Raw genomic sequence first — 21,311 nt, forward strand, 5'->3', positions numbered from 1 at the left:
CAGATGGAATAGTCATTGTCCAGTGAGCTCTAGTTTATAGCCCTTCCAAAACTCTTGGTGATGGCAGTGGAGGGGGGAGAGCGTTGTTTGTTTTGTTTGCTTTTTCATCCTTGCTAGTGTGACTCTACCCATATTAATGTCCAGTCCTGCCTGTCACCAAATTCTGCCCTTGGGTGGATATAGTTCCCATGGAACTCAATGGAAGGTCACATACATCCGAGTCCAGATCACCACAGAACTGCTAATGAAAATCAGCTTTTCTGTGTACAAATGGAGATTTAGCCCCCCTGGCATGGACAATGGCAATAACTGAGTAGCCATACAACTGCATGCGCTCAAACTTACACAGACCTTAGGCTTCAACCTTCTGAGAAGTGAACCCTAAATATGTAAATGTGGGAAAAGTGGGTATTATCTAGCTCCATTGACTACATTCCAACCTGTATGAGGATGAACTTTCAGTTGTAGGGTTAATGATTCCCAGTTAGCGATAAGGATAACAGCTTCCCAGGAGGTTATTCAGTGGAAAGGTTACATTATTGACACTATTATCCCATTGTTTCTGGAAGTGCAGTGTGTCTCTCAAATGACTTACAAAGAATTGCCCTCTGCTCTCTCCCTCTTGAACACTGTTTACAATAGATAGTTGATGCCCTGTTGATCTGAACTTCAACGTATTGCTTTATGTCCTAGAAGAAATGCTGCTTCAGATCGACATGTCTGCAGCTTGCCTTGCACGAATAGACCTGCCTGGATTTGAATGTACTGGGGTTTAACAGTGAATCTGTTGCTAGAGGTTCATTAGTATCCATCTTCAACTAATTTTTGAAGGTCCAACTTGGCCATTTGAATTTGCATTTTCCAGTTTCTCTTTATCTCGTAAATTCTTATTACTGATTTAGCGGCATTTTGTGCTTTGATTTAAATCCATTCCCTTGTTGTGGGTTTAGATTTGATTTAGTTGTGCTGCTGCAATTGAAAACGATGGGTTTATGACCATGGAGCAGGCCAGTACCAAGGACTGCCCATGAGCCTGGAACTTACGATCTTGCAAGAGGAGGTTGGCCATTGAAGCTATAAAACATAGAAGGCCAAATGGTCCTTTACATGGGTTATTTCCATGGACTGTACAATTCTGTTCAATCACTTCCTGGGGGGAAGCAGTGTTACCCCCACTCCATGGAATAAGAAAATGGCTCAGTCACTGATACACAAGGCCACCCCGCCCCCTGCTGTGTCCCAGGGCAGCACAAGTCCTGCAAGTTCTCCCCAGCTGCTGCTTATCCCAAAGCCCCTTGCAGGGAAAGGATGTTTAACTGAGGAGTGGAGGAACCAGCATTTTTTAGTGCTGATTGGGTCAGAAGTAGCTTACGCCTGAACCCCTGCAGGGAAAGTGCAACAGGGAAGAAATGATGCAGAGGAAAAGGACCATCCTTTGTTCCTCCCCAAGCTCAGTCCCCAGGGAAGGGCTTGCACGGTTAGGGACCAGGGGAGTATGTGTCAGTGATGGTTCTCCCTCCCTCTGTGGTTCCACCCAGATACACTACTTTTTGATCCCGGATGCTTTTACACCTGAGCAGCTAACGAAAGCCACAGACCAGGCGGTTAGCAAACAGAGCAGCAAACGTCAGATTTCTTTACTCTTTTCAGAAGCAGTAAATAGTGTTGTACAATACAGTTCAACCTTCCCATGTGGCTGTTGCATCACCTTCCTCTAAACAAGCACTGCGGTTAATAAAAGTAGTACGTGCACAAGTCTGCAATACAGGCATGAATGTGGGAGGCACACCCTGCCCACTCGACAGGATGGGCTGGGTTACTTCTTCCCCAAAAGATCTCCCATCACCCCTTGAGAAGAATCTTTGCTTAGTCCAGAGCTGCAGTGTAGGAATGAATTCTTAGCTGCCTGCCTTTTCTCCATGTTAATAAAAACAGCTTGTGCTGTGTAAAAATGTAACCTATGCAGTCAGTGCCACGCACATGGGATGTGTGGCCAGGAACTGATTTAACTAAATAGCATTAAAAGCTGCTTTAGTGGGAAGCTTCTGTGTATTTACCTGGCCAATAGGGGTGGCTGGCAATTGATTTATGCCTGATTTGAAAAGAAAAGCCCAAGGCACTTTTTACACTGCCAGTCTGTGACAGTGCTCTTTGAATCCCTTTTTTAATGTCGGGCTGTGTGAATGGTTGATGTGTTTCGTTTAACCTTTCCCATTTTTCCTTATTCTTTTTAAAATGAATTGTTGATTAAATAACTTGCATTTGCTTTAACTTGTATGTAATGGTCAGTGGGTCAGAGAAGTGCCCAGTGCAGAGAGAGTACCCTGGAGTGGGGACACCCTAGCCCCTGTCCTAGGTGACCACAGCAGGGTTGGGGGTCGAGCCCCCCAGGAATCCTGGGCCCAGCCTTGTTGGGGTTACGAGGACTCTGCCAGACAGGAGAGTGGAAGGGGAGCCCTCAAGGGCAGGGAGGCCACTGGGTAAAGGAAGGGGGAGCGAGGACTCAGATCCTTTTGCTAGCCCACTTCACCGGGGTAGTGCAGAAGCCAGGAAAGTTCCCCACAATAGCGGGACTATTCCCCCACTTACATCTAGAAACCTAGCTTTGGAAATGTTAGAATCTCTGTAGTAGTCTCAGCCCCTATCTCAGTTTTGGCAAGGTCACTTTTCCTTTGTTGGATGAATATGTGTAGTTCAGTGGCACATCTGAAAACAAAACAATGCTGGGGCCTACCACAGCCTGCATCTTAATCCACCCAATAACTTAAAATTACAGCCTCCAAATGCATTCTAGAATGTCACTGGAGAAACTGCTGGGGAAAATTTATTTCCAGGGCACGAGCGGAGGCAAGTTGTCTCAGGTCAGCAACATGTGCTTCAACATCAGCAGGCTCTGCTTCCTTTTTCAATTTCCCCACTGGAGTCTGGAGCGGTAAGAGCACTCTTATGCAGCACGTCCACAGGACTGGGGCAGGGAGCATTTTAAATCAAGGAGTTCCACCTGCTAATGTGAGGCATTATTGCCACAACTGAGTTTGGTAGCTCAGGAATTTCTCTTGCATGGAAGGGCATTAGAGCAGCCACGTTCTGTCCCTGGCATTTTTATAGCCTCTGGGACACCCCAGTAATAATACTCTGAGATTCCAATTTAGTTTTAGGCCCAACAAATCTGGAGTAAAATTCTGGTCTCATTGGAGTCTATGGGAGTTTTCCATCAATGGAGCCAGGATTTCTCACACTGACTTTCATCTAAGTGTAGCCTTACAAGTTGAACTTCCAGGATTTCTAGGGTTATTTTTGAGAGCAACAGTGTTCTCTTAAGTGCTGTTTGAAATAATTAATAAGTATTTACAGTCTTAACTTCAGTTTAATGGAAGGTTGTTTTTTAATTTGTTTTTGCCTGGGGATAGGATTAACCATTGCTCTTTAGGGAATGCTAGAACCAGTCTCCCTCCTACGCGCCCAGTTTGTGACTGGTACATTAGCTATAATTAGCTCAGCCTTTGCTTGGCATGTTTTGAAAAGAAAGAAGACTGTTGTGACCTAAACAGCTCAACCACAAATTTAATCTGGATACTTTTTCAAAGTGTGTGTGTTTCCATTTGCTGAATTCCTTTCCAGTGTCCTGCTGGCTTTGTCATTGCTACAGTTTGCTATTTGTTCCCATGTAGGGACCTTTGTGCATGAGGAGCTAGGGCAACATAGAGCCCCTGTGAGTCTTCAAAAGCATGAATTAACTTTGATCTGTGGTTCTCTTACTCAGCAAACTGTAGAAACAGGCGCCGAGCTCTTCCCAAATCAGAAATGATTGCACTGCAGCCAGATAGGAGACAAATAAAATCAGCCTGCTTGATGGCAGTCCAGATGTTCAGAGAGAAGCTGCTGGAGTGGCCTACAGAAAAGAAAAAATATTTTCTTTCTGGGAAAAAATATTAAGAATTCCCCTAATAGAGGGCTGGTTTGCATTGGGAAACATATGGGTTGGTGGTAACAAATGGGGCTCAGCCCAGATCAGGTGGTTGGAGGAGGTATTAACCAGTTACTGAAATGATGGTGAAGTCAGTTTGTCCCCAGCTGTGTTTACTGAGACTGCAAGCTCTTTGGGACAGGCACTGTCTTCCTGCTTTGTGTGTGTACGACACCTAGAACAACAGGGCCCTGATCCCTGCCTCTTGGTGCTGCTGCAATACAAAGCAATACAAAACTCTGGCGTGTTGGAGAATGAATTGTTTGTGCTGCTGCCAGGGCGGTCAGGCCATTTTGAGCCTGGGATTGGGATGAGAGCCAGAATGCCACTGTGTTACGTGTCTGGAGTAGAGGAGGGATTATGGTCCCAGAGAGCACCACTGATTGTTGCTTTGCAACTCTAGAGCTGAGTTCTGTTTGGTTTGGCTTTTGTGTTGTGAACTCTCTTGGTTTCCTTTACCGGTGACTGTTTCTCGGAGCAGCTTCCATGACAACAGGGAGATGAAGCCATAATAAGTGAATCAACCATAGGAAAGGTTCTGACTGGTGGTTGCTCTCATGCTTGGAATAATAGCTATTAGAGAAACACTTAGTGATTGACACACACTGTGTCCTCCAAATGCAGGCCAAAGTGTGGCTGTTTGGCTACTCTCTGCTGCTGGTGTGGAGACACACATTTCCCTAAAAGGAGCTCCCAGGGCTGCTGCTCCTCACCTGAGCACACTCCCCCAGCTATGATGACCACAGGCCAAAGTAGCCCGTTAGGCCCTTCAAAAATGTGCAGCACCAAGCACATCTGAGCCCTGCCTGTGAGCATGCTCAGTACACGTTATATGTGGCTGTGGCTCCTCTCTCCCCTCCTGCCTTGAAGAGACTGACCCTACTCTTGGTGGTTGTCCGTGAGCAGGCAGCCTGCCCTTGCGCTATTCAAGCCAATGGGAGTTTTGTTGCTAGCTTCAGTGGGGGGAGGATTGGTCCTGGGCAGTTTGAGGACTACAACTGTGACTAGCCCCTGCCAAGGGAGGAAAGCTGCAGAGTACTAATCAAAGCAGCCCTATGGGATTGTTGTGGGGTTGGAGGGGAGAGAGAGAGTGTGTGTATAGACAGACAGATATGTTGGGCCAGACCCTATCCCTTGTAAAGGCAGTAGTGCAGAACAGCTTAAAGCCAGCTTAACTAGCCAGTTGGGGAATTGCCCTGGTGTGGAGGTATGACATAATGGGATGCAATCCAGATCAGTGAGGAGCTGTGTCAGCCCCTGCCCTGCAATCTTGGGGGTCTCCCAATGCTTTGCTGTTGTAGCTCCCACCTGGGTTGCTCGCAAACAGCCTGCTAGCTGTCCAGTCACACTCTGGCTTCCCAGCCTGGGTGATGACACACAGGGTGACCCCAACACACTCTCCATCCCGATTCTCCTGAAAAACATGTTTAGCACTGTCCAACTCTCTTAGTCCAGATATATTAAATCTATTGCCCCTCTAAGGGAATCAAGGTACTTCAGCTTGCCACCTCAAATGGAATTACCCAAACAATTCACAAGAGTGGATTAGTTTTGATTAAACAATAGAACAAGTTTATTTAAATTCAAAGAGATTTTAAGTGAGTATAAGGCATTAAAGTCAGAAATGGTTGCAAGAAAATGAACGGAGGTTTATTTAAGCCTAAGTTCTTACCACAAGTTTTCAGGACAATCCCGACCAAATTCTCAGGCCAGGATCTGCTCAACAGCTATTTTTTTATTGTTGTCTTAGTAGAAAAGAGCGGGAGAGATAACTTGGGGTTTTTTTTTTTGCCCTTACTTTTATCGTTCAATCACTCTTTGAAATGCATTGTCCTGAGAATGACCTCTAGATAAAGTTCTCTCCCGCTGAGAGCAAGGAGACATGAATGAAGTCTGATGAAGAAGAGGTGTTACACTGTTTCTTTTCACCTGTGTATGCTGAAATGCAGATTTTCTTTGTCTTCTTTCTTCGTGCTCTTGCTGTTTGAGATTCATTACAACTTATTTGCAAATTGAGGTATACACACATCCCTTTGTTTAAGACAGGTTTACCTAATTGACAAGTTCTACCTAATTGGGGCTACATGAGTTTGAACATGCCTTTAACATCAGGCATGGGGGATTTCATAACTTTACACACCATGTTGCTACGTACATTTCACCATATTGACCATTGAGTTGTTAGTTTTCAAATGATAGCTCACAAGGCATATTTTGTACAAATATCATTATAGTAGTGTGTAGGGTGTGAATACAGGGGTGCATTCAGTTACCGGGGGAATACCTCTGGCCGGATGTGATCACCAGCCAGGTGTACAGCCAGCTATACTAGCTAAAGTATTATGTCTTAATTGGTTAATTTAACAGTGTTATTAGATCTATGAGAGCTAGTAAAAAATTGGAATTTCTCTCCCATGGGGAATGATATTTCAAATGTGTTTTCATCCAGAAGTGGGATGAATAGTAGAAATATCAATCATTGTTTTCTTGTGGAATGGAAAGTTCAGAAAAACTATAATACAGCAATGTCAAAACATTTCATTTCAACTTGGTTCAGTATTAATCTGTGTCACCTTGAGCTGCTGTGGTGCCTCATGGGAGTTGTAGGTCAGGTGCCACATATCCCCATTCTCCTCTTTGGTCTAGACTGTACATCTTCCATGATGCACCATGGTCATGGGACTCCCATGAGGTACCGCAGCTGTGCCCTGGAAAATGTTGATTTTGTGGAGATTGCATTTCCCATTGAAAACGCATTTTGATGATGAATTTCCGACCAGCTCTAATATCTATCTATGCATATGGCCCCATCACCATAGACCAGCGGTTCTCAAACTGTGGGTCGCGACCCTGTTTTAATTGGGTTGCTAGAGCTGGTGTTAGACTTACTGACGCCCTGCGAGCCCCACCACCCAGGGCTGAAGCCCGAGCGCAAGCCCCACCGCCCAGAGCTGAAACCTGAGCCCTTGAGCTTTAGTCCTGGGTGGAGGGGCTCAGGTTACAGGCTCCCGCCTGGGGCTGAAGGCTTTGGGTCCCACCCCTCTCCTGGGGTCAAGTAGCAATTTTTGTTGTCAGAAGGAGGTCGTGATGCAATGAAGTTTGGGAACCCCTGCCATAGACTCATGGTGATGAATATCTGAGCCCTGCACAAATCTCAATGAATTTATCCCACAACACTTCTTTGAGGAAGGGCAGTATTATCACCCCCACTTTATAGGTAGGGGACTGATGCACAAGAGTAGATGACTTGTCTAAGCCACTCGAGATGCCAATTGCAGACCTAGATTTCCCAAGCCTCCTGCTTTCTCGTCTGTCCAAATGCTGCCATTGCCTATGTCTCAAAATGCATCATCACACTGGACTTCTGCCTGGAAGCAGAAATAGGAGTAATATTTAGGACTTATTTACACACATTTCTCTTTGCAACACCCTTGGTAGGCAGCCAAGAATTATTATCCCCATTTTACAGATGAGTAAGCTGAGGCACACCAGTGGTGACTGGCCCAAGACAACAGAACAAGCTGATGGCAATGCTGGGATTAGAACATTAGTGTTCTTGGTTCCTATTCCCAAGATAAAGCCACTAGCCCACACTATTCCTGAAATAGCTAATAGTACTCCGGAGCTTTCTTTAATTATAACTTTGAAGAAATATAACTGTGACAATGGCCATGTGGAAAAATAAGAATCTTAAAATAATAACTACGAGTGGATGTGTGGCACGCTCTGTGTCATACGAAAGATCTCCCTCTCTCTCTTCTGAGTTTGGCAGTATCTGGTAGAACCATGCTCCTAGTATCTCTCTTTTTTATAACCATGACTACGAGAACTTAGATAACATGAATAAAACGGTAACTTGACGCCCTGACAGCAAACCATGTGATGCAAAGAACAAGCTCAACTGTGGTCAGGCAACAAGCAGTGACATGGTTGGCTGCCGTGAAAGGCATTACAGAAGACAAGTGTTTGCTGCTCCTTTAAATGTGTAAGTTAAACATTAAATTATATAGTATCGTGTTATCTTTGGAGTCAGGTAGGCTGGGTCATCTAGCCATAGATTTCCTGTAGATGTTATTTGCTCCATAAATTTTGTATTATCAGGCTGGCAAACATAGTTTATGTTTCCAGGAAATCACAGGAAAACAGAAAATTGGAAGGCAGATCCAAACTACAGACCAGCTGAGGAGTTTGCCTTGGGTAAACAAGGCAAATAATTCCTGGGTTAATGAAGCTGAGCATAAAAGCCCATCCCAAACCCATAAGAGCACTACAATTATCTGAAGTGACTCCGGATGTTCTCCTGGTCTTGGCTTATCGTCCTTGAACAGAGACACATTGGTTTCAGGCTATAGCCCTGACTGATTGGACTACTGTTACACATCAAACTAGTTTTCTGGCCTGTATCAGCAGAATTTCCTGAGCACTCTCTAGCAGCTGAAAAACAGATATTCCCAAGCCAGAATATAACCAGTCTCCCCAGCTGCAGTTGGCTGTGCTCTGGCTCGCTTTCTGCGTGATGCAAATTTGACGGGCATTGAGGAGGAGTTTCAATAGGCTCCCAGTTTCTAATGGGATTGGGCTCTACTATTGTAAAATTTCAGAGCAGTGTGGGATTTTAACTATGTGCTTTCCATTGACTGTGGTGGGCTTCATGTGGCCTAAACCTCTACATGCTGCTTATGGCCAACTAGTCTTCATGCCATTGTTCCAAATGCTTTTTCATCCAAAGGCCAACCACTCTGCTGACACAAATAGGTGCAACTCCAAATTTGGCCCCAGGATTCTAGCTTTGTCCTGTGTCCAAGCAATTGCAGCACAGAGCTGGTCAACTTAATTAGAGTTTTATTGTTGAAAAATGGCTTATTAAATAAAAATAAAATTCAGGGTTTGAAATTTTTCTATTCACATTTTTCTCAGAATTTTTCATTTATCATTTTTCAGTGTTTGGTTTTGCCTCCTTTGTTTTTCCTTTTTCATCTTTCCTTTTGGGTTTCCCCCCATCATTTTTGAAAACTGAAATTTTGAGGGGATATTTCCATTTTCAAAAATTGACTTTAAAAATATTTCACGAGCGCTTTTTGAAAATATAAAAAACAAGGCAGAACACACACAAATTTAAACTTCTGAAATTGTTAAATTATTTTTTTATTTTTCAACCAGCCTTATTGCTGGTCTTACAAAAGCTGTGCAAAGGTTTGTATGTCTCCATTATTTTTCTTTCCCATCCCTTTGGAAAAACTACAGATTCTGATATCATTGCTGCACTTACAGTTCTCTGAGTCATCGCTCTGAGCAGGTCTAGACCATACAGTGGAAAAAGCACCTGCACCCAGTCTATTACTAACAATGGAGCTACACCAGTGGTGGGAGAGAATTCACCAAAATTCTCAGTGTAGACACAGTCTAGCTGGGAGGGCTGGCAATGGTTTAACTCTCTCAATGTCAGTGCATTTTGGTCAGTCTGGATTTGCGTTCCATCTTGGATAAATACCCCTAGTGGTCCCAAATTTTGTACAGTTCCATTCACTGATCTGCTATTCTGTACTAAAAGGGACTGGTCAAAAAGAGGCACAAATATGGAACAACTGTAAAGCCATACAGTACATGGTCATTTAGTTATGTTGGTCCCCCAGGTCTAGGTGGTGAAGAACAGAGTGCAACTCAAGATGTGTGCAGCTTTCTACCGGTGATGTAGCTAAGAATGGAAATTTAGGTGAGTTCCAACCTATGGGTCCACTCACAACAGACTGGTGACTGTTTTTGGAAAGTTTTTGGAAAGTGTAGGGGACAGTTTCCTGGTGCAAGTGCTGGAGGAACCAACTAGGGGCAGAGCTCTTCTATGGTGGATGGGCGATGATGTCTCAGTAAATCATTTATATTGTAAATGATTAGAAACAATTAAAACTCATTGAATTAAAAATACATTGAATATCACCCCATACATCCCTTTAACAAGTATTTTTTTTTAAAACAGGCTTTTAACAAATTTATGTACTTAAACAGTGGATGTAGCCCAGGCCCCACTCTGGCTACACCCTGCTTTCTACCTGGATGGCTATATAATGTGGATATAGAGAATCCTAAATTGTTACTTTCATGCTTAGCTGTTGCTCCTCTCAAAAACTTCATAGGTGATTACCCATTTAAAAATTGCTTTTGCAGACTCGAGAGGAAGATCAAAGACCATATGAAGTTCAAAGGTTATTGCTGCTTACTATACGATCGCTGAATTTGCAAAGCCTTGTGATAGTTTTTGTTTTCTTTGAACAAGGACTGAAGGTCACATGAAATTCGGTCACTTTAATTCTGTCTAAATGTATCAGAGTTTGCACTAGGCAAGCTGAAAGCGGGTAAAGAGGAAAATTCCATATCTCAAATTTTAGGGCCCATTCAGTTTAAACAGGATCCAGCTCCCGGGCAAAAGGAAGCTGTAGTAGTGGATGGGCATTTGCTCATTTTTGTCCCATAGATCTCGCTCCTCAGAATACTTAGTTGGCAGTGACTTGTCTGCCTTGTGCTGCATTGCAAATTTGTAAACCGGGATTTGTTCCTCTGACCTTTAGTTGAAAAACCTGTTGTTTGGATTACTTGGATAATATTATTGTTTGAACAGCAGTCTCAGGAGTTTAACCTATTAAAATATATAGTGTACATTACTGTAAAATGTTTTACATGTCTGAGCAGCTACTATTCTTGGAAGGAAATTAATTCTCAGCATTTGTCAATGTTCAAACATATTAGTGCAGGTAAACAATCAGTGCAATTTTGTAAACTATGAATTAACAACACAGGCTTCTTTGGACTGATGCAGTAGCTTCCATGGGATTAAAAGGTGTCCTGTGTTGTCATTTTGGAAACTGCATACATATACCAAGTACTCACTGGGAATGGCTGGTGTTGAAGACATGTTGCCAGCTCTTATAATTTTATTGCATGTCCCATGATATTTGGTATTTTCCTTAAAGCTCCCACTCCTGGAGTCATGTGAATACATGAGAATTTCTGCTTTTATTTAAAAGTTTCTAGCCCTCATGTTTACAGAGAATAGCTTGAAAATGTGATTCTCCCCCCCACCCCCAAAGCTCAAATCCAGAACATGAATAAGAACCCAACATTTATTACTTTTAAAAAAATCTCCTGGTCTGGGGGGTGTTCAGTCATGGCTTTTTAACGGTTGGTGATACTGCACAGTAGATATAACTTGTTGACAGGTCCCTGGGCATGTTACACTCATTAGTTCCAGAAATGAGCAGTTGGAAAAAAACAATAAGGGAAACTGGTGTGACAGAATTGGATATGTCTGCATCAAAGAATGAACTCCATTTTGTATTACGTGTTGAAAACCAGCCTGGACATACTCCCAAACAATCTACTCCATGGTATTCAAGACAGCTGCCCTGCCCAGGAAAGGTGTTTGACACCTCATTGAAGGACTGTCCCTGAGAGCCATATGGGACCATCTACTTGGAATCACTCTCAGCTACTTGCCTACCCCACCATGGAACAATGGTTTTTCTACACAAGTGGGGAAAGCCTGGCAAGGGAGGGGGCTGGATCTCCTACAGTAGTGGAGCAGATTGCATAGAGACAGGGGAACTGTTGTATGCAGGGGAGCTGACCATTGCCACATATACAAAGGACTTGACAGAGAAAGGGGGTGGGAGGGACTCTGCGCAGCCGGAAATGCTGACAGACTTAGACTCACAGGAGGTGGGAGCAGTACTGTTGTAGCTGTGTTGGTCCCAGCAGGTGGGAGATCAGACATGGGGAAGATGGGTCTCAGGACTCTGCTGGTTGTTGTTTTCAAAGATTTCTAACCTTTGAGTGCTTTCGAGGTAGTGTCTGTGGTTAAGAAACTTCTTTGCTAAGCCCGGGTTCCTTGCTCTCCTGCCAGGTTGTCTCGGAGGTCTCAGATGCTATATTTGGGGTTCAGGATGGCTGGGTGGTGGTGCCCAGGCCACAAAGAATGGTGTAAGACAAGAGTTTGGAGCCCTATAGACCCAGAGCTAGAAGCGATACTAGACTCTACCTGGACCCAGCAAATGGGTCCACTCACAACAGACTGGTGACTGTTTTTGGAAAGTTTTTGGAAAGTGTAGGGGACAGTTTCCTGATGCAAGTGCTGGAGGAACCAACTAGGGGCAGAGCTCTTCTTGACCTGCTGCTCACAAACTGGAAAGAATTAGTAAGGGAAGCAAAAGTGGATGGGAACCTGGGAGGCAGTAACCATGAGATGGTCGAGTTCAGGATCCTGACGCAGGGAAGAAAGGAGAGCAGCAGAATACGGACCCTGGACTTCAGAAAAGCAGACTTTGACTCCCTCAGGGAACTGATGGGCAGGATCCCCTGGGAGAATAACATGAGCGGGAAAGGAGTCCAGGAGAGCTGGCTGTATTTTAAAGAATCCTTATTGAGGTTACAGGAACAAACCATCCCGATGTGTAGAAACAATAGTAAATATGGCAGGCGACCAGCTTGGCTTAACAGTGAAATCCTTGCTGATCTTGAACACAAAAAAGAAGCTTACAAGAAGTGGAAGATTGGACAAATGACCAAGGAAGAGTATAAAAATATTGCTCGGGCATGCAGGAGTGAAATCAGGAAGGCCAAATCACACCTGGAGTTGCAGCTAGCAAGAGATGTTAAGAGTAACAAGAAGGGTTTCTTCAGGTATGTCAGCAACAAGAAGAAAGTCAAGGAAAGTGTGGGCCCCTTACTGAATGAGGGAGGCAACCTAGTGACAGAGGATGTGGAAAAAGCTAATGTACTCAATGCTTTTTTTGCCTCTGTCTTCACGAACAAGGTCAGCTCCCAGACTGCTGCACTGGGCAGCACAGCATGGGGAGGAGGTGACCAGCCCTCTGTGGAGAAAGAAGTGGTTCGGGACTATTTAGGAAAGTGCATGATGAGCACAAGTCCATGGGGCCGGATGCGCTGCATCCGAGAGTGCTAAAGGAGTTGGCGGATGTGATTGCAGAGCCATTGGCCATTATCTTTGAAAACCCATGGCGATCCGGGGAAGTCCCGGATGACTGGAAAAAGGCTAATGTATGCCCATCTTTAAAAAAGGGAAGAAGGAGGATCCGGGGAACTACAGGCCAGTCAGCCTCACCTTAAAAATATCTAAGGAAGGAGATTCCACCACCTCCCTAGGTAATGCATTCCAGTGTTTCACCACCCTCCTAGTGAAAAAGCTTTTCCTAATATCCATTACTTCATTAAAATTGTTTCATACATAAATGATTTTCATAGTATTTTAAACACAGTAAAACCTCAGAGTTGTGAACACCTTGGGAATGGAGGTTGTTCAGAACTCTGAACAAAACATTATGGTGGTTCTTTCAAAAGTTTACAACTGAACATTGCCTTAATACAGTTTTGAAACTTTACTATGCAGAAGAAAAATGTTGCATTTAATCATCTTAATTTAAATGAAACAAGCACAGAAACAATTTCCTTACCTTGTCAAACCTTTTTTTAAACTTTTCCTTTATATTTTTAGTAGTTTGTTTAGTAGTACTGTTCTGTATTTGCTTTTTTTTTTTTTGTTAATTTTTTTTTTTTTTGTCTCTGCTGCTGCTTAATTGTGTATCTCTGGTTCCAAATAAGGTGTGTGGCTGACCAGTCAGTTTGTAACTCTGAGGTTCTACTGTATGAATTTCTAGCACTGATGATATTGTTCATTTAGTGTGCTGCAGCTTTTGGCTACTTATGAAAATAACATGTGAGGAACTGGTCTGCATATTTCATAGACTTACATACTACAGCTGCTGAGAAAATGTTTTATTTTCCTGAACTTTTTTTGACAAAAACTTTTTTTTTAAACCTGTCTGTCAATATTTAATTGAAAAAATATTTTGGATGAAAGTGAAAATTTCCTTGGAAAGCAAAAACTTGCCTCAAAAAAAAAAAGTGTTTTTTTAAAATTCAAAACTCAGTTTTCCCAGGAAAGGCAGTTTTGATGGAAAGTTTTTGACCAGCCCTAGCTCACAGCAAAGAGCAATTTTAACAGCTATAGAGCCCAATAGCTTCCCATTTTTGGGCCCACAAAAAATGGCAGGCCCAGTTAATTGCCTGCGAATAGCACTTAGCTGTTGAATGCTTGTCTTCATCGCTGAAAAGTACTTAGATGTCTATGTGTTATAAAATACACACAAAAAAGGAGTTGAGACCTTTTGTGAACTGGACCATGTTACTAAATCAAACCCACTTTAAGAAGCATAGAAAGTTGTTAACACTATAGAAGAGGGAAGTGGTTGAATTAGAAGGAGCTATTTGCCACAGCTTTCTTAACTTGGTGCTTTATCCTTCTACTTTTGCCTCAGCAGATATTTGCACAACTTTATTTAGTATGATTTAGTTTCATTTCCCCTTTATTTATACTGATCCTGAAATGGCCTTTTTTTGTGCTCAGACTCACTTTGTGCATATGAGTAACATTAACATGAGTGAATGTGACTTTCAGGCACTGGTGGGAACACTGAGCCCTCCAGTTACATCACTATACAGCACTGTAACACAGTAAACAGCAGTATATGTATTTAGTTGGGAAACCTTAAGAGTGTTTAGCTGCTGCTTCCTTCCTGTTCATGTTAATGGGACACTTGTTTCTTAGGTTGAACACTTTACTCTTCCAGTTCAAGTATCTATTTAAAAGTCAGACACACCACGAACCTTTGAGATGTGCTAAGAACCTGAAAGGTGCATTGCCTACAAGGGAATCCTGCAAATAACCCTAACAGTAGCACTAGAATTAGAGCTCCGTATGATTCCCTGGTGCGTCTTTCTGTTCTAAATTGCTTACAATCTTTATTTTTTATTGTTGCATAGCTGAGGTTGCTTTTGTCTGAGGCGCTCAAAGTATTCTATAAACGGTAATGGTAAGTACAAATCTGTGAAGTAAGCAAGTATTAATATTCCCATTTTACAGAGAAGGAAAGTACAGAACAGAGAGGTTAAGTGAATTGTGACAGATTTCCTATTACCCTGTGCTTTAACCACTGCAGAAAGTTTCCTTTTCCTTCATAATTTTTTAAAATTCTTTTTCCTTTGATGCTTGCTTATTTACCCACAATCGTGCCCCCGGAAGGCAGAAGTCTTGGTCGTATCTGTGGTGGGTACGCAGACTTCACACTGACCAGGGAGGGGTTAATGAGAGGGTGTGGTCCCAATCAGCCCCAACCTGGCCATTACACCTGTGAATGTTGTCAAGCTGGGAGAGAGATAAATGAAGAAAAGCCCAGCTCAGCGGTGGCTGGTAGGAAGAAGGAGTAGGCTTCTTGACCTAGTTCTATGAAGGGAAGTCTGGCCTGGGCTAGAGCCTCACCAGAGGCTGCAGTGCTGACCGGACCCACCAGGATCCCTTTTTGACCGGATGTTCCAGTCCAAAACTGGACACCTGGTCACCCTAGTGAGAACCTTAACAACTGGGCTAAAAGTTATGAGGGAGGGCCTCCTACTCCTCTCTCTCCTTCAGCTGTTTTGTGTAAGTTCCCCTCTTGGGACTAGATCTCGTCGGTGAGCTCTGAGCACACCTATGGGATTGGGCGCTGCAGGTGAATCAGGTGGAGGAACTCCTATCTTTTCCCCCTGTTTGTGCATCACACTGGGGCTTGGGCATCTGGACACCTGGTGTGGAGCCACATAAGCATGCTCAAAGGTAGAAACTTGGGAGCCAAGCAAACTTTACAGCACAAATATAGGCCCTGAGCAAGTTGAGGCACCTACAGTGTTTATGGGCAGCTGAGCTGCATTTTTGTGAATCCTGGGGGGGGTGGGTGTGATTCTGGGATTTAGGCACTGAAAGGGACAGGTGCCTAAGTCCTTTTGGGAATCTAGCCCTAAGTGTTTTGTTTTTTAAATCCTAATGTAATGTATGTCTTCGTACGGCACTACGTGGCTACCTCATTAGCTGGAGAGGGAAACAAAGTCAGGTGAAAGGTACTGCTTTGTCAGATCTGCAACCCTTGGCTCTAGATAAGAACTTCCTCCAAGTTTAGTGACACTTGGGTACAGGGTTTTGTCAGGCCTGTTAAAGAGATTTTACATTTTGTGTTCTCCATTATCTGTGTGAACTCCTCTTTGAAAATTGAAATCATACCCCCCCCTCCCCCCGTGTGTGTGTGTATGTGCAGAATTTGGCCTGTTTCCATTTTATTTCTGTGGTGTCTAGTTCCCTGTGTTTCTGAAGAAGTTTAAGCCAATATAGCTTCTTTTGTTCACTTTCTAATGAATGTGCTAGTAGTGATGACAGGAAGGCTGATGGATGCAAAACCAGCAATGGGAGCACAAGACAATATCAAATCACATTGATTATCAATGGGGGCTGGCTGCCTACCTCCTTCGAAATGCCTACCCCTATTGAACAGATTCTACACACAAAGTAGATTGTTTTTATTAATTTCTTGACAATGTAGTTGATTTAGACAAACACTATATGAATATTTAGACTCTAGAGTGCATTTCACACTAGTTTATAATAGCCCAGTTCACTCTTACCTATGGTGCAGCTCCCATCGTCCCATAAAAATTGTATAGAAGATAAAATCGGGATGTAAATCATTGTCACGTGTTGTTTTTACAACACCCAAAATCGATGTGAAACCTTTACAGAAACAAATAGAAACACATGGTCCCATTTACAGCTGAAGGGCCCCAATTTCAGGCAAGGTTCAATCTGAAACCCACTGAAGTCAATAGGAGTCTTTTTATTTACTTCCGTGGGCTTTGGATCCAGGCCTAGCCACTACAGAGTTGCTCATGTGAGCAGCGTGTGTTGGTGTTTAGACATGAGACAATGCATAACAAACAGCAATGAGGGGATAGAATGAGGAAGGTTGAGGTTTACAGCAACACAATCAAATGGCCACTCAGTTCTAGGCATTCTATACCTTGCTGGTACAACTATTGTGCGTGTTTGATACATATCTGTGGTGGTTAGATGTTGCTTGTAATTATTAGAATTGGGAGCACTGGCTGTTGGGAGTCTGAAAGGACAGGAAACAGGAAGGAGGGGAGAGGAGTTGAGAGGCTAGGAGAAAGCTACAGAGGGTGCAGCAGAAGCTTGGTAAAAGGGTTTCCACTTTGAAAATAAAGTCCTGTTGAAGCTTGTTAGTACCTTGCCTGGTTGATACAACGTTTTGGCAACGAGGATGTATCTTCTGCCTCTGAACCCACCTGTGCCCTTTCTGCAAAGCCCAGGTGAGCCTCCAATTGCTTTTGCTACCTGGATCCATATGTTTGAGACTTATCTGCTTGCAATCAGTGCTACAGAGATTTCTGAATAAGAAAGCGTGCTCTGCTAAACCACTGCAGAAGGGCAGCGTATATTTTACACTTTTTCCCTTGCAGATGATAAATATGAGACTGCACTCACTGCATTAAAGGGTTCTTTTGTGCCAAAATGAATGTAGTAGCTAATGGCTACAGATTTCGCCAGCGTGAGCAGAAACCAGGGGAAACTATAATGCAGTATATTGCTTCCCTGAGGAGTCTGATTGTAATTTGTGACTTTGGGAATATGGTAGATGAGATGATTAGAGACCAGCTCATTGAGAAAACAACCATGCTTCATATAAGAGAACGCTTACTTCTAGAACCACAACTTACACTAGAAAAAGCAATAACCATTGCTATTCAGATTGAGTCAGCTACAGCTGAAGCCAAAATAATGAGCATGGATACCGGAGGCACAGTCCAGGCTGTGACTCCTTTGCAGAAAAGTTCACTACCACTGCAGACACACAATTGCAAGAGGAAAACTAATGAAAAACCACCAAATCAGCAAATTCAAAATATAGTACAAGCATGTTTTCACTGTGGATCCCCATAATACCTTGCAAGCTACACAGGATGTCCAGCAAAAGAAGCTCAGTGCAATCATTGCAAAAAGATTGGACATTTTGCTAAAGTATGTCGCAGTAGCCAGTTCAATCAACAGGTGCATGCAGTTACAATACCAGTTGTCACTGTGCTGAGTGTGGACAAAATCACTACTGCACATATTCCAGAACAGATAAAGTGCACTGTAAACATTTCTGCCATACCCTCAGGCAAACCACACTCTATTCAGCTAATGTTGGACACTGGCTCAGCAGTATCTATACTACCTGATTCCATCTATCTGCATTACTTTAAAGATGCGCCTCTTACTGAACCCAAACTTCACTTGGTGTGCTATTTGAAAAAACGTATTCCAGTACATGGCTGCCTGCTAGTAATAGTTACTTTTGGTGATTGCTGTGTAATTGCAGAGTTCTACATTGTCCACAAAGGCACTCCTATCCTTGGCAGAGATTTATTGGCTGCTTTAAATCTCAGGGTAATTAATGGATGAATTGATCTTCCTCAGCAAAGCACTCTTGCAGTACACACACCAGTTTCTGCTGGGACCCAACACCAGGTTGAGGAGAAACTTGGCTGTGCTTATGGGTTTCTGCATAAAGTTAAAATGCGGAATAATGTGATGCCTGTATGACAGAAGTTGCGGCGCTTACTATTTTCAGTCAGGGAAGCTGTTTCAGAGGAGCTTAGAAAACTTGTTCAAAAGGACATTATTGAAGAGAGAGACTCCTCGGAATGGGTTTCACCTATAGTAGTGACGCAGAAGAAGGGTGGAGGCATTCACCTTTGTGTGGACTTAAGGGAGCCAAATAAATCTATTGTGATTGACAGCCATCCTCTTCCACACATAGAAGAAGTATTTGCAGAACTCCGTGGAGCAAATATGTTTTCTACTCTTGATTTGCGGAGCACATACCACCAGGTTATGTTGCATGAAGATAGCAGAGACCTCACAGCATTTATTACACATGAGGGACTATTTCGTTTTAAACATGTTCCATACGGTCTCGCATCTGCTCCAAGTGCCTTTCAAAAAATGATGTAATTGATTCTGAAGAATCAACATGGAGTTCAGTGCTATCTGGATGATATTATCGTGTTTGGAAATACTTTCTGAGGAGCATGACAATAACCTGCAGTCTGTACTAAACTGCATCAGCGCAGCAGGCCTCCAGCTCAATAGGTCTAAATGCAAATTTAGACAAACTGAACTCTTCTTTCTGGGGCATACAATTTCACAGGCTGGACTAAAACCTAATCCAGATCCTATCCTGGTAATTTCAAATGCTCCTCCTCAAACAGATTTGCAAAGCTTACATTACTTCTTGGATCTTACCTTCTGGTATGCAAAATTCATTCCCAATTATGCTTCTGTCATTGAACCATTATGGGAATTACTACGGAGAAGTTCAACCTTAGTGTGGACAAGGGATGCACAAGCTAGTTTCAAAACGGTGAAAGACTTGATTGTACTTAGTCCAGTACTTGCACTATTCAGTCCTGCATTGCCCACAATTGTAACTACTGATGCTTCTGGTTATAGACTTGGGGCTGTTCTCACACAACTGCATGAGGACAACACAGAGAGGACTGTTGCATTTTCTTCAAGGACACTAAGTAATGCTGAGAGAAAATATTCTACAGTCGAAAAAGAAGCACTTGCTTGTGTCTGGGCTACTGAAAAATGGAGAACTTACCTGTGGGGCCGCACGTTCAAGTTGCGCACAGACCACAGCCCTTTGACGACGTTGCTCACCACAAAAGGACTGGGAAGAGCAGGATACTGTATTGCTCAAAGGTCTGCAAGACTACTCTCTTTCAATTATGAACTGGAATATAAGCCTGGAAACCAAAATGTGGTCGCTGATTGCCTTTCTCGTCTGCCTTTGCCTTCACCAGATGGTCCATCGGAGGATGAGGGTGTAGTGGTTGCGCTTATTACAAGCACTTTCACTGCAGTTACAAGAGAACAATTTCAAGCTGCTTGTTCAGCGTGTCCAATTCAACAAAAACTACGGGAATTTCTGACAAAGAGATGGCCCAGTCACCCTAAAAACCTCGACCCAGTTTTGCTGACTTATTTTAGAGTTCGGGATGAACTTTCTTTGTTTGATGGCTGTGTGCTACGAGGTACACACTGGCTCCTTGTGCCAGAAGAATTACAGTCAAAACTCATACACCTGGCACACGATACTCATCAAGGAATTGTCCGAACCAAACAACGACTATGCGATCTGTATTGGTGGCCAGGAATGGACTCTCAAACTGAAGCACTCATACAATTCTGTGTCACTTGCCAAATGCATGATAAGACAGCAGTGATATGTACTCCTCCATTACAGCCTGTTCCTGAATCTGCATGAGAAAAAGTGGAGATTGACATTGTAGGACCCTTTGATACTGCTCCAATTGACTACCATTATGCCATCACTTTAATAGACTATTTCAGTAAATGGCCTGAGGTAACGTTTACCTCGCAAATCTCTTCTGCTACAGTAATTAAGTTCCTCTCTTCAGTTTTTAGCAGGGAAGGTAACCCCAAAGAACTGGTTGCAGATAATGGTAGTCAATTTACTTCCTTGGAGTTTGAAACTTTTCTAGCACAGAGGAACATTTTACACAGAAAGGTCATCCCTATATTACCCTCAAGCCAATGGGGAAATCGAATGGTTTAACAGAAGTTTGAAAGAGAGTTTGCAAACTGCTAAACTAGAAGGTTGATTGTGGATACCCTTCACTACTGATTTCTTGCAAGCATACTGGGCTATACAACATGACACAATGCAAAGATCACCCGCAGAGTTACTGCATGGGAAACAGATGAATACTAAACTGAACATTGCTGGATTGTTTAAGGCACGACCTGATGCCCCAAACAAGGATGATGTGAGAAAAACAGTTGAACAGAACCAAGCAAAGTCTAAGGCTTTCACAGACAAGCGGCGGGGTGCTTAGGAACCAAAGTTTGAGTGTGGTTCCTTCGTTAGAATACGAAAACCTGGAATTTTACACAAAGGGGACCATAAATTCACAGCTTCTCTTAAAATCATAGAGAAGAAGAAAAGGAGTACTTGTGGCACCTTAGAGACTAACCAATTTATTTGAGCATGAGCTTTTGCTCAAATAAATTGGTTAGTCTCTAAGGTGCCACAAGTACTCCTTTTCTTTTTGCAAAGACAGACTAACACGGCTGTTACTCTGAAACCTGTCATAGAGAAGAAGGGACCTTACACCTATCGACCTTCTGATGGGCCAGTATGGAATGCTTCTTATCTTGCACCTGCCTGTGTACCAAGAGGAGATTATGCCAACACCCAGTCTGCACTGGATAACTTCACCGTAGTACCAACACAACAAGACACTGCACTGGAACCGGGGCTTGAGAGACCGTCTGTCAGACCCAGACAACCACCTGTCTGGACTAGAGACTGTTACGTAGTATCTACAGTGTTTTCAGTGTAATATTTCTGCCAACAGTATAGTCTCTAGTTTCATATTTGTT

General features: G+C 43.2%; 1 long non-coding RNA gene across 5 annotated transcripts in view; it reads left to right on the forward strand.

The window, feature by feature from the left end:
* LOC144268642 (uncharacterized) overlaps positions 1–21,311 on the forward strand; it is a 63,130-nt gene that overhangs the window by 11,575 nt on the left and 30,244 nt on the right. The window contains exons 1-2 of one of the 5 annotated variants that reach the window (XR_013346823.1): positions 7,834–7,952; positions 9,601–9,680. The exons of the other annotated variants lie outside the window; for them this stretch is intronic. This is a non-coding gene — a long non-coding RNA (uncharacterized LOC144268642). Of the gene's footprint in view, positions 1–7,833; positions 7,953–9,600; positions 9,681–21,311 lie in introns of those variants that run through there. 5 annotated transcript variants of the gene reach the window in all.

Source organism: Eretmochelys imbricata, chromosome 8 (genome assembly GCF_965152235.1).
Source record: "Eretmochelys imbricata isolate rEreImb1 chromosome 8, rEreImb1.hap1, whole genome shotgun sequence".
Taxonomy (NCBI): domain Eukaryota; kingdom Metazoa; phylum Chordata; order Testudines; family Cheloniidae; genus Eretmochelys; species Eretmochelys imbricata.